General features: G+C 38.4%; 1 protein-coding gene across 17 annotated transcripts in view; it reads left to right on the top strand.

The window, feature by feature from the left end:
• The first annotated feature begins 255 nt into the window (after positions 1-255).
• The window catches only part of GTDC1 (glycosyltransferase like domain containing 1), a 452,306-nt gene continuing 439,616 nt past the window's right edge, over positions 256-12,945 (top strand). For 3 of the 17 annotated variants that reach the window (XR_009351823.1, XR_009351821.1, XM_059166765.1), the window contains exon 1: positions 257-384. The gene's annotated coding sequence lies outside the window, so the exon portion shown is untranslated. Of the gene's footprint in view, positions 385-581; positions 687-12,945 lie in introns of those variants that run through there. The other 14 variants (XM_059166767.1, XM_059166766.1, XM_059166762.1 and 11 more) reach the window with 9 other exon arrangements.

Below are 12,945 nucleotides of genomic sequence, written 5' to 3'. Positions count from 1 at the left end.
AGGGGTATTGATGAAGAGATGGAAAGGGGGAAAGGGCGCGCGGGGGCGGGGGGAGAAGTGAAGCGAAGCCCTCGGTAGGTGAGAAGAGGAGCGGGGTCCGTGAACCAACACTACTAGGCGCGCGCGGGCGGGATCCGCGCTGACTCAGGGACCCCGCGCTCCCGCCGTCCCGACCGCGCAGTGGGCGGAGTCTTAGGCGCGTGGGCGGACCAAAGGGCGGGGCCTGCGCCTGACGCGCCCGAAGGCCGCAGCGGCCGCAGGCCGGGAGGGGCGGCGGCGGCGGTGGCGGCGACGGCGGCGGCGGGGGAGGGGCACGGCGTCAGCGCGTCGCCGGCTGGGCCGCGCCGGTGGCCAGGAGGGAGAGACAAGGAGGAGGAGGAGGAGGTGAGTAGGCTCCGGACTGGGGAGCCGCGCGGGCCGGAGGGGAGGCGGGGAGCGCGGCCCCTCCCCTTCCCTCCCCGACGCCCGCCTCGCGGGGCCGCGCGGCGCGAAGTTCCCAGAGGGGCAGTGGCGGCGGCAGCAGCGGCGGCGGCGACGGCGGCGGCGGCGCGGAGAGCCGGGGGTGGGGGGGGCGGGGCTGAGGGCCGCGCGGGCGGCGCGCTTCCCGAGCGCACGCGCTGCGTTCCTCGCGCCGCCGTCCGCCTCGTCCGTGGAGCCGGGAACACCGGCGGCTGCATTTCAGTCCTGTAGGCTGGCCATTTTCTGATTTAATTTTTTTGAGTTCTGCGCTTGGTGTGTGGTAGCTTCTAGGGACCCGGCGTGCCGCCGTCTCCTCCTGCGGCAGGCGAGGGGCGGGCTGGGGGCTCGTTCCTCTCGCGCGGGGGGGGAGTAGGGGTTGGCCCGAGTAGGCGGAGGGGCCTCCTGCCGACCACGGGACTGCGAGGCGAGGTCCCTCGCCACACGCGCCTCCGGGCCTTCCTGAGGGGAACCTTTGCTTTGCGGCCGTCCCCTTTATTGCTTTTACTTTCCTGCTCTCTCCAGCCCCTCTGCCTCTGGGTCAGCTGAAATGAAAGACCTCACTCGCCCCTTGCCCTATCCCTCCTGTGAGGATCGGACATACACTTATTTTGATCGTGATGCGGGCTAACTGTTCGGTGGAAAGGTTCTCTTCAGGCTTTTGAGTCTAGCCACGTACTCTGCCGCGAAGTTGCAGTACGCCACAATTTAACCTTTAGGCCTGAGGGAGTTCTCTCTCTCTCGCAAATACAACTTTTAGAATCTTCTGAGAACTGTACTGCATTAGATTATCTTTGAGATAATTCTTAAATTAGCGCCTCGAGGCAGTGTGATGGGAGGTTCAAAGAGAAGGCTTTACACTTTTTCCTCCACCTGTATCACCGAATGAAATGGAAAACGTTGAGTTGACGGTGATTTTCCGCGAGAGGTGGGTTTCACAGCGCAGCCCTCCAGGGGTGTGGCTCACCTTGGTGGTTTGGTCCTACCCCTGTAGGACCTACCACTACTCACTGTAGTGCTCAGGTAAAGGAGATGCTAAAAAGAAGTTCAGAATAATTCAGTAGAGCCATTTTATTGCATTCTGCTAGCCCGTTTAACCTTAAGCTAAAGCGTGGCAGTAGTTTCCTGTAGAAACCCACAGACCTACCAAGCGCTATATTGAATTTTAATTAGTGCATCCCACGTCTGATAGGAGTAGATTCTCCTTGGCTCTCACTTTCTTATACATTTTCCTTTGGATCTTGTATTTGATGAAACAGTGTTAGTATTGAGGGTTGGAGGGGTACCTTTTGAATCATGCAACTTTCTTCGACAAACTTGTAAACTGAATAAGTAAAATCTGAACCGTGATACTGAGATAAAAATCGGAAAATGAATTTTTAGCATTATCCGTTTGAGAAGTTAAGATGGCTTCTTTACTCCTGTTTTGAAATCCTGTTGACATTTTAATCTACATACCACAGAAGTACAGAAATTTTTTTTTGTAAGAGACTTTCACAGTTAAATCCAACTCCATTATTTTACAGGGAGAAATTAAAGAAAGTTTCTTGAAGATTTTCAACAGGAGTTGAATAGAACTAGTTGACTTAATTAACTGAACACTTAAGTATATAATTCAGACCTCCTCAATGAATACTTTTGTACCAAAATTTGTTTTGACTATGTTATTTTTTAAAAAGTCTAGTAATTACTAAATTTTCTTTGTTCTTTTTTCTGACTATATGCCTTAATTTGTGTTTGGACCCATTAGATACAAATGATACAGATTATTTATAATTAGGACATGCTGTAGTTTATCAGTTGAAAACAGTACTTTCCAGGTTGTTTGAAATTAGTAATTATTTTCACTTCAAGAATGTTTGTTCATATTCTTGATTCAGATAGTCTGTTTTGATTCCAGGAGATTGGCATTTTAAAAGTCTGTGTGTTTAAGACTGTGGTTTATATAACCTTGATGTTAATGAGGAAGAAAGGTGCTATACACATGTAGTAACTGAATTCCAGTATTCCCAGGCAGCATCACTTTTCTTAGTGGGCCTCAAATGCCGAAGTCCTGAAGTTCTTGCTAAACACCACAGTGTCTAGGCATTTAGTAAATAAATACTTTTTGGCTTCTGTGCACTTTGCTTGGTGGGGGCTTCGTGAAAGACCATATCTTACTCTCTCTCTCTTTTTTTTTTTTAAAGATTTTTATTTTTTATTTGTTTAACACACAGAGAGAGAAATCTCAAATAGGCAGAGCAGCAGGCAGAGAGAAGAGGATGCAGGCTCCCCTCTGAGCAGAGAGCCCGATATGGGGCTCGATCCCAGGACCCTGGGACCATGACCTGAGCTGAAGGCAGAGGCTTCACCCACTGAGCCACCCAGGCACCCCAAGCCATGTCTTACTCTATCTTTGTGTGCCTAGTGTCAAGTGTAGTGGATATTCTCTAAATGCTCGTGTTCATGCTGGTCTTATGCAAACTTAAGGTAGTTGAGTGGCTGAAGGTCATGAATCATGATTTTGTAAATTTGAAATAATTTATTTCCATTTATGTATTGAATCATATACTATATTAGGCTTAATTCCAGTATTGAAAAATGTATCAGGTAATAAATATTTCAGAAAAAATGGGGGAAAAAATTAACATTGAGGATTTTACTCTTTAACATATGTTACACTCTGTGAAATAGGGAAAATGACCATTAGTTAAATTATTTGATAGAATACCTCAGTAGAGCTAAAGTAATACAAAATTTCCGTGAAATTTTCCACTGGAGCAGTTTGACCACCATCAATTGAGTGACGCTCTAATTATTGCTGTAAGCCACATTTTAAAGTTTTGGTTTCACTTTATAAGGTGAAACATTTTTCAGCATATAGACTTTTATAAGGATCTTGACTTTTGGAGTCCAGTCTACCTTGGCAAGCTGTCCTGATAGGATATTTTAAACTGTTTTATATGGCATTCTGGTGGTATGGTAAAACAAAACAAAACAACTCAAAAACCTACTGTATTTTCTTTTTCTCTTAGGCTTATCTCCTCTTTTAATAGATCAGAATAGTGTGTTTTGTTTATTTAAAAAAATTAACAGAGGAAAATTTTCAAGCATTTCTTTTGGAAAGTACCACCACTTCACCAATTGAATAGCTTTGGAAAATAATGTTTGAACAAATGTAGGGCCAATTCCTTAGCATGATTCCTATTTGAATATGTAGATCATAAATAATAGCCTTCATAAAGACGTCTGTGGAGTACATGCATTTTTTTTCTACAACTTTATAACAGAACAATTGTATATTATAGCAGGGTGTTTATTTATAGGAAGGAGATAATTTCACATGTATCATTCTGGTTCCTTGCTAGTCCCAGTCTATGTATCCTACCCACTGCCAGTTTTACCCCTTTGACTCAGTTTTTGAATTGATTTTTAAGATTTAAAATACATTAAAATCTCCATCCCCTTCCGGAGGTGGGATCTGGAATTTTTCTGGTGCCCTGAACATTCATTGCTCATGGAAGTATGGTAACTCTCCATACTGTTGGCATGTATGCAGTTTGACTAAGATTTTCATTTTTAAAGACAGTTTACTCATCAAGAGTTTTAAAATGCATAGCATAAACATTTTAATGAGGAGTGTGTGTGAGGCATCTAGAATATTTCAATAAAGGTTTAGATGGGATTAGGATATAAATTCATTAATAAGAATCAGAGTATCTAGTCCTTTCCCCCCATACTTTTAAGGTCATACTTAAGTCATTTAAACAGATGGCTTTGTTTTTGAGTATTCATTTATAAAAGTAACCAGAGAAGCAGTTCCACAGCCTTTCTTTAGTAAGTGTTAAATAGTCCATAGAGTTGATGTTTTCTTGTGTTGTTTCTTTTTGTACTCCAGATTGTACTCCACTTGTGGACCTGAAACCTTGTCTTAACCTACTTAAGAACTCTAACCACTTGGTCATCTGACTCTCCTTGCTGTTCCCTCTTCTGCTCAGGGAGTTGGGACCTGTTCTTTTCCACAGGTGGATGGTTGGGGCTCTGTTTCAACTGAGGCAGAACTTGCAAAGCCAAGATACTATGCTACTGCCTCTAGGACTTGCACTTACTGGATTGACCCCTTATATACTGAGGATAGGCTGGCTGAGAACTGGGCTTTTTTGGCTGTTTTGATTTGAGTCCATTTTGAGGGTCAGCTTTTCATTTGCATCAGACTGTAGAACACCCTAGACTTCATCCAGTCATCACTTAGATCCCTTTCCTGTCTGTGTAGCTGTTCGATTCTTTGCCTTCTTAGCTGAGTCATGTAGTTGGTGATTTTTATCCCCTGAGTTCAGTGGTAGCTAATCATTTTCAGGTGTTTGATTTTCTACCCATGTCTTCTCAGCTTTCATTTGACCAAGGAGCTGTTGTACTTTCCCATAGCACATTTGTTCATTATTTGTCTTTCCTTCTGGACTGTAACCAGTATTGAGACTGAAACTGTGCTTTTCCTGGTGGTTTCCTCGCACTCAGTATAGTGCCTTGCACATAGCAGGTGGTAAATAAATATTAATTAATATAAAATTCATCCTATCAGTCCATTATCAGTGTGGAAAATCATTGTTCATTTGGAAATTTAGATTTCATAAAAGAAGTTTAGACATTTCGTCACCATCATTAGGACTACAGTCTGTGTATTATAAGTTATAAGCAAATCCATTTAAAAAATAGCTTCATCAGTCATCCGGGAGGGCATTTATTTCAGAAGAAAAGGTATATAATTTTCACTACGTATTTTTAGATGTTGCACATTTCAGTTTTTCTTGAGTTTGATTAACATGTGTATATAATATTTCTTACACATTGAAGTTTTATGGCACTATAAAGAAGTGAGTTTAATTGCCCTCTTTTTGTTCATTAGTAATTATATACTAAAGAGTAAATTCTCATTAAAAGGCTCTTAAATGCCTGCTCATAAAAAAGAGAGACTTCTTTGATTTTGTTGTCCATACAATCCTACTTATTGTTTTGAGGCAAGTCATCAAACTCTTCAGTAGTCTAAACCTTTAATTTGGTTTCAGAACAGTAGTCAGTCATGTATTGAATACCCAAATTACCATGTCTTTAACAAGTAATGCAAACACTCTGTATTAACAAGGTAATGACCATAACTTTTCTTGTAGAAATTCTCGTGCTAATTTTTTTTAAAGAGGACTTATTGAACTAAATTTCTTGTGAAGGCCAAAATCTCATACATTTAATGATGGTGGAGTGTATGTGTTTGTGTAGAGAGGAAGGGATGGTATTTTTTTGTAGTGGTATTTTTAAGTGGACAGTTTACTAATTATGTTGAGGTAACATTTTACAACTCTAAAAGGAAAACTTCAATTATCTGAATGAAATGAGGTACATGAAATTAATTCAGATAAATGGGGGAATCCTTAGTGTAAATGATGCATGGCAAGAGACATGACCTCAATCTTGATTTTTTTTTCTATATATCTGTCAGCTGCTTTTACATTACTAGATTGTGATTCTTTTTCTATGATGGGAGGAGGTAAAATTTGCTCTGTAGTTTTTTTGTTTTTTTTTTTCCCCTTGCCATAAAGGGAATCCAGAATGTGGTATTCTGTGACAAGTATAATTGCTCACTTCTTGTCTGTGCTGCCCTGCCCTTTTAGGTGGTATACCACAGCCTTCCATTTTGTCACCTTCCTGTCAAATGTCAGATGTGTGTGTGCGGATTCCTTGAGAATACAGTTTGTTTGAAACTAAAACCACAGTCTTCTGTCCAATCACAAGATGTTTATCCTTCCTAAAAGTTGAGTTACTTCAAGTTAAGATGAATCTGTCCCCTTAGGGTTTAATATTAAGAAGTATCTAATGATGTGGGACCTTAAAATAGCAATAAACACTGGGGCATAACCCCTGGCTTTTATGGATCCTTACTTGAAATGACAATTTTGCTGATTGATTAGAGTTTAGGAAAGCTTTAGGAAACTGATTTCTGCTGTCATTTACTATATTTTCAGTATTCCTGGGCTCCTGGCATCTGAGAACTGTTGTGTAAAGAGTAGTCTTTGTATCTGTGATGACATTTTCCTCTAGGCATTTTTTTGTTTTGTTTTTAAACAGAGGTGGGGTTATCTCAGCTATAGAGGTGTGTGCTGCCACCTATTCTTTTTTTCTGCATTACCTGTCGATGTTTTACCTACAGAACCTGAGAATGGGTCTCTATTTTCAGCCTGTATCATCTTCCTTTTTGTCTCTTGGTCTTTGAGAGACAAGATGATTCATATCTTGATTGCCTTGGGCAAAGTGGATATGATATCAGCAAGCTCTGTATCCAGACCTTGTGAGCAATTCCTAGGTCATTGCCCAAGACTTTCTTAAATACATGCAGGCAGTGTGATTGAAGAGTTTAGGCTTCAGGGTCAGTCCAGACTGATTTCAGTCCTCTACCATTTATGAACAGCATGCTTTGGGGGAAGTTAGTTTTCTGGGTTTCACTTTCCTTAGAATAATCTTAGCTGGATTGATTTGTTGTCCTATGCAGATAAGGGTTTAGTGAGTTTGTGAACTGTTTACCTAGATCATGGGCTATTTTAAAAGAAAGTAGGTTTTGTTCTATTTGAAGACAGAGATAATCAAATTAGTAAAAAAAAATTACAAATAGCAGTCTTGCTTAGTTGAGATTACAACTATGTAGGACTTGGAACCATTGAATTATTTATATATACAGGGTATTCTCATATGTGACATAGGCAAAATATGTAGCATACTTGTTGAATTAAGACAGACTTGGATGATCAACCACTTGGATAACCTTGGGCAGGGAATTTGACCTTCTTGACTCAGTTTTCTTCTGTAAAATGGGTAATAAAAGTGTCAAGAATAATAAAGGATGAAAAAAGGTTAGTAAGTCATTATAAAGGCTTAAGAGATGAAGTAAGTAAAGAAAATACTTAGTAATGCCTGAATCCATAAGTACTGATAGCTGTTATTGTGACCACAAACAAGTTACTTCCCCTTTCTCTACCTCAGGTGTCTTCCTCAGTAGCATGAATGTTATCAGAGAACTAAGATAGTTATGAGGATTTAATGAGGTAATACATGTAAGTGCTCATTATTTGTTAATTGGTATTGTTACATTATTAATACAGTTCCAGAATGAATTGGACCAATTTTGAGTTAAAATCAAGGAATTTGTACAGATATTTAATACTTTTTTAAATATAATTCTTATGTTGGGGAATATTTATTATGCATTTGGAGATGGCAAATTACCATTTATAGCTTTTAGTGTTTCCTTAAGATAATGGTTCTTAAATTGTGATGTGCAGACCCATATAGGTCACAAGAGCCTTTAAGGGGATCTGTGAGTTTCAGACTATTTTCATAGTAATGCTTTTTGCTATTTCCACTACTTTGACATTTGCCTTGCTGATACTAAAGCAATGGTGGGTAAAACTGTGGACATCTTAGTACATATTAAATCTCAATGGCACAAAACTTTACTAGTAATCATTGTATTCTTTACTACCATGCTTTTCTAGTAAAAAACAAAACAAAACAGAAATGCCAGTTTCATTGAAGAATGTCATTGATGAAGCAGTAAAAACAATTTTATTAAATCTTAATCCTTCAGTATACTTTGTTTTAATATTCTTTGTGATGAGGTAGGAAATATGCAAAAAACATTTTTTTGCTGTATATCCAGAGTACATTGGTTGATCTAAGGAAAACCCTTCTGTGACTTTTTTTTTTTGAGTTGCAAGCTGAGTCATATTTTACATGAAGCATCATTTTTACGTATAATAATGACTACCAAATTATGATCATTTAGACTTAGATATTTGGCAGTCATTTTCTTGAAAATGAACAAAGCAAATCTGCCACTTCGGGGAAAACAACTGATAATCTTTGTTGCCAATGATAAAATTTGAGATTTCAAGTGAAAATTAAAATTTTGGAAAACTTTTATCACCTGCTGTGCCCTTGACAGCTTCCTAATACTTCAAGTTTTTTCTGATGAGATGGGTGGTGATATTAATGAAAGTGAGGTTTTGCTGTGGTATTAATTAATTAATTATGTCAAAATTTGGAATATAAACATAGTGTAAGACACCAATATTTTCAAAGCAATCAGTGTTATAAAATTGTGGGTAAAAGACCCTTACAAAAAGCAAGTAACAGAGAAACAGAGTTTCTGTGATAATAGGTTCTGTATAATAGATGACTGTTAAACTCCAACTTGTCAAGTTTTGGTGTAGTATCAAAGAAGTATGTTCACATTTATCTGAAAAGGCTATAAATATTAACATATAATTCCTTTTTTCATATCACAACAGATTGAATATAGAAGCAGGTACAAGAATTCATCTGTCTTCTATTAAATTAGACATCCAAGAAATTTACTTTTTTTTTTTTTTAGGAAAGTACTTTTTCATAATGTATGTTATTTGTTATATTAAACATGTCATAAAATTTTAAAATGAGTTAATGTTTACATTTTCTCATTTAATTTCTAATACAGTAAATATTAATAATTATGACTCACATTAACTAGAATTTTCAAGAGTTCTCAGTATTTGAGGATACAAAGGAGTCCTTTTACTAAAAAGTGTGAACTGTCCCCTAAAGGGAAGGAGACTAAATTTGTCAAATGAGTAAAGTTCTGAAGTTTTTAATCTTCTGAGTATTCCTTTGGGATATGGACTGCATGCGTCTACTTTTTTTTCCTGGTAATAAGGGTATGTTGCTGTACTCTGTCATTCCCCAAGTAGGCATAGGGTTCCTATATGTATTGTTGAAGATTTCATTTTTATTAAGATTGATGTGGTTGCTACTCAGAATTAAAATATGGTTAATGGTCATTTCAGTCAGCCTCTTCATTTTTGATACTACGCATTTGTGTTAGAACTGTTTATGCAATTTTCAGAGTTGTTCACGGTGGCATTCTATTTCAGGATTATAGTGAAATTCACTTTGCTGAAAATAAATTGCCATTTTCTTTGAAGTCTTTACGTGAGGCTAATCTGTCTTGCCGTAAAGTCTTCCTGACATTTCACAGCTATTTTTTAGTACAGTCAGTCTACAACTTATGAATGTGTTTGTAAATTAATTATTTGCAGCAATACAATATGAATTACAGATTAGTTCTGTAGTACCACTAATAGTAGCCTCATTGTGGACTATTGACATGTTTTTTGGGGGGAATTATATTTTCAGTGCTAGAAATCTAACCAAATACATTTCTCCACTGTAGTCAGATAGTGGCAAGAAACCCTTCTTTTTCCCTTACAATAGAACTGGGGTTGTTAAAACTTTGATTGAAGCAAGACAGACAGTCTGAGGCAGTGTTCAAGAAACACAGATATTTTGAGCACTCCAAGTGGGTAAAGGGTAATGGATAGCACTCTCAGATGAAGCAGATCTAGAAACTTTGGGCTAACTAGGCGATGATGAAGGGAAAAAAGGGAAGGAATATTCTGAGTCCTGCTTGGGGTGAATATATTCACTTTTGGGGCAATTGCTAAAAAGTATGAGATGCTTTAACATGGATATTTCTAGGATGGGAAATCCATCTATATAGAGGTTTGTCTTGTGCTCTTATGATTGGTTATTGTATGAACTGAGCTCAAGAAACAGAATGAAGGTTCAGTTGGGCAGGTTAATAAACTCATGGGTTTGTAGTATATGAGTTTGCATGTAAAAGGAAAATCTGTGATTCCAGGAGCATTCATGATCAGGAGGAGTAGTGGAGGTTGGAAGAATGTTGGAATATGAAAACTGTCCACGGGGCCCAAACAAATTCATGTTACAGGATGCTTGTTAATAAAGCAGGGGTGGAACTAGCTATCAGCCAGCACAGATCAGTCAATGACTACTATGACTCAGTGTACTACTCTAGGATCTCTAGCGGGAAATAGAATTTTAAGACTGGTATTAGTGCAGAAAGCTTGTTATGGAGAATGGTTAATATAAAGCAGAAATCCAGAACCAGGAGAACTTAGGGATACAGAAGAGGCCAGTGTTGTAGAAGTATTTGATTTTGAAACTGAGCTTCTTGCCTTCTTCCTGCCCAAGGGTAATAATTGATTCCTTGGATTGAGGCAAGGCTGAGCCAAAGTGGAAAGCAAAGTAACTATAGCTGTCTACACTGGAATGACAGACCTACCCAGAAATATTTGTTAAAACAAATATATGAAAGTAAGGGAAGGGAACAACTGGGTCATTGCACCTCAGGTTCTTGATAAAACAGACACTAGGTGTCCTATTAACCTACCTACTTGATATCCTCTAGATCAGGGGTTGGCAAACTTTTTTTTTTTTTTTTTTTTTTTAAAGCACCAGAGAGTAAAGATACTCCTTTTTATGGGTCATTTAGTTGATGTTGCACCTACTTAAGCAAGTCTGCCATTATAGCATGAAAGCAGACATAGAGAATGCATAGTTGTGGTTCCAATAAAATCTTATTTGTGGAGACTGAAATTGAATTTCATGTAATTTCACATGTCACAAAGTATTAAGTCTTTAAAAAAATTTTTTTTTCAACCATTTATAGTTTTAAAATCTATTCTTAGATCATAGCCATGATCTAAGAATAGGTAGTGGGCTGAATTTTGGTTCATGGACTGTAGTTTGCTGACCCTTGTTATAGTCAAATAAATCACTGTCAGTTATAATGCTGAAAGCTTAGCATTACTGAAATATATATCTCTAGGACAATGCTGTTGGTGACACTGTCTTGTTTTATAGGTGACACTGATGATAAAAATCCCTTCAAGAATTTAGATGTGACATCTGCAGCAGGTTCAAATCTCTCAGCTATAAGACAAACTGGATACTTCGTAAAGATTTTCATCTGTTATGCACAGAGCCAAAAACCGTTACTGAAATTGTCTGGGTGAGCTGCCTGCTGGGTCCAGTGATGCACTAGTAGACAAAGAAGTTGAAAGAGAAGGATGGCATGTTCTTTGGATGACTGGCAGATTGTGACACCAAAATGGCATCAAGCCCTACTATGATTCCAAGGACTTCATGATTAAATAAATATGAATTTTTTTTAAATTTCTATTTTTTGGTTGGGAGGGCATAGTTGAAGTAAATTTGATCTTTACTTGGGGAATGTGTAATGTTTTATCATTCCATGATGATACATGGTAATTGCTTGGTAATCAAACTTCAAAGGTTCTGTCTGTATGGAACTTATGTAGTTACCACCTTTTAGTGTTGGATTCTTTTACTTTAAGGGAACTATGGTAAAGAAAAACATCTGTTGAAACTAAAGAAAATTAACCTAAAAAGGTTAATTTAAAGACTTAATCATTTTTATAAGAAAGTTTTTGCTTTGGGGGATTTCTTGAAATTATGCTGTCCTACAGCATATATAAAATATGTTTCTAGGGTGCCTGGGTGGCTCATTCGGTTAAGTGTCTGACTGTTGATTTCAGCTCAGGGCATCATCTCAAGGTTATGAGATTGAGCCCTGTGTCGGGCTCACATTGGGCTTGAAGCCTGCTTGAGATTCTCTCCTCCTCCTCTGCCCCTCACTCCCTCTCATCCTCCCCCCCCCCCAAAAAAAAACTCTGTTTGCAAAAATCTACTGTACCCAGAATTTTCCAAGAAAACATTCTTTTGTGTAGGCTCTTGAACTCAACAGTCAAAAACACACTATATAATACTAGGTGCATAGAACAGTTGAATTAAAAAATATATCTTAGGACCTGTTAACTAAATTCACTTAAAATGATTTAGAGAGCAGGTGTGAATTGAAAATAAACCTGTATTTTCTAAGCCACTGAATCACAAGAAAACTGGAACATCAAAGTATTCTCTGAACCAAATCAATATTTTATTTGGTTAGAGCTGCTGCTTTTAGTATATGTCTGTTTATTCCAGTTGTAGAGGATTTGAAAGCAGTTCTGGGAAATGAAGTGGGTGGATTTTCAATGTTGAATCCCCTCCCCTTTTTTTTCCAGTGAATCTTCAACATTTTTTTTTAATCTTAGCATTCAACAAAAACTCTGGCATCCCAGTATATAAAACATAGATTACATTTTATATAGTTCATGTAGCTCATCAACAAACAGAAAAAGATTCCCTCATGACTTACCTTGAAAGCTGTTCAGGGCATATATTATTCAGGGCATATACTGTTTTATTCAAGGCATACACTATTCAATTTGTCAGTGTGCCACTGCCACTACTGCCAGAGTGCAATGCAACTAACATAGCCATCCTGCTAGGAAAAAGATCTGTGGGTTGCTGAGTAGTGGAAGTTACACACATCTAATTTACAAGTCAGATTAGAGATCAGAATCAGACGATAGCTTTATGTGGAATTGATTTCATTTCATGGTTTTTAAGCTATTTTTTCATTGAAAGCAGTGTCTATAACTGAAAGACAGGTGTGGTGTAGCATTTAAATGCCTTAAACTCTTGAATCTGGAATGAAAGGGATATTCTTGTAGATGCTCAGATCTTAGAACTCCGGGATTTTAAAATAAAATGCTCTTGTCATCC

Source organism: Mustela lutreola, chromosome 3 (genome assembly GCF_030435805.1).
Source record: "Mustela lutreola isolate mMusLut2 chromosome 3, mMusLut2.pri, whole genome shotgun sequence".
NCBI lineage: Eukaryota > Metazoa > Chordata > Mammalia > Carnivora > Mustelidae > Mustela > Mustela lutreola.
Note: the sequence above shows the minus strand (reverse complement) of the source record. Positions and strands in the feature narration are given on the sequence as shown.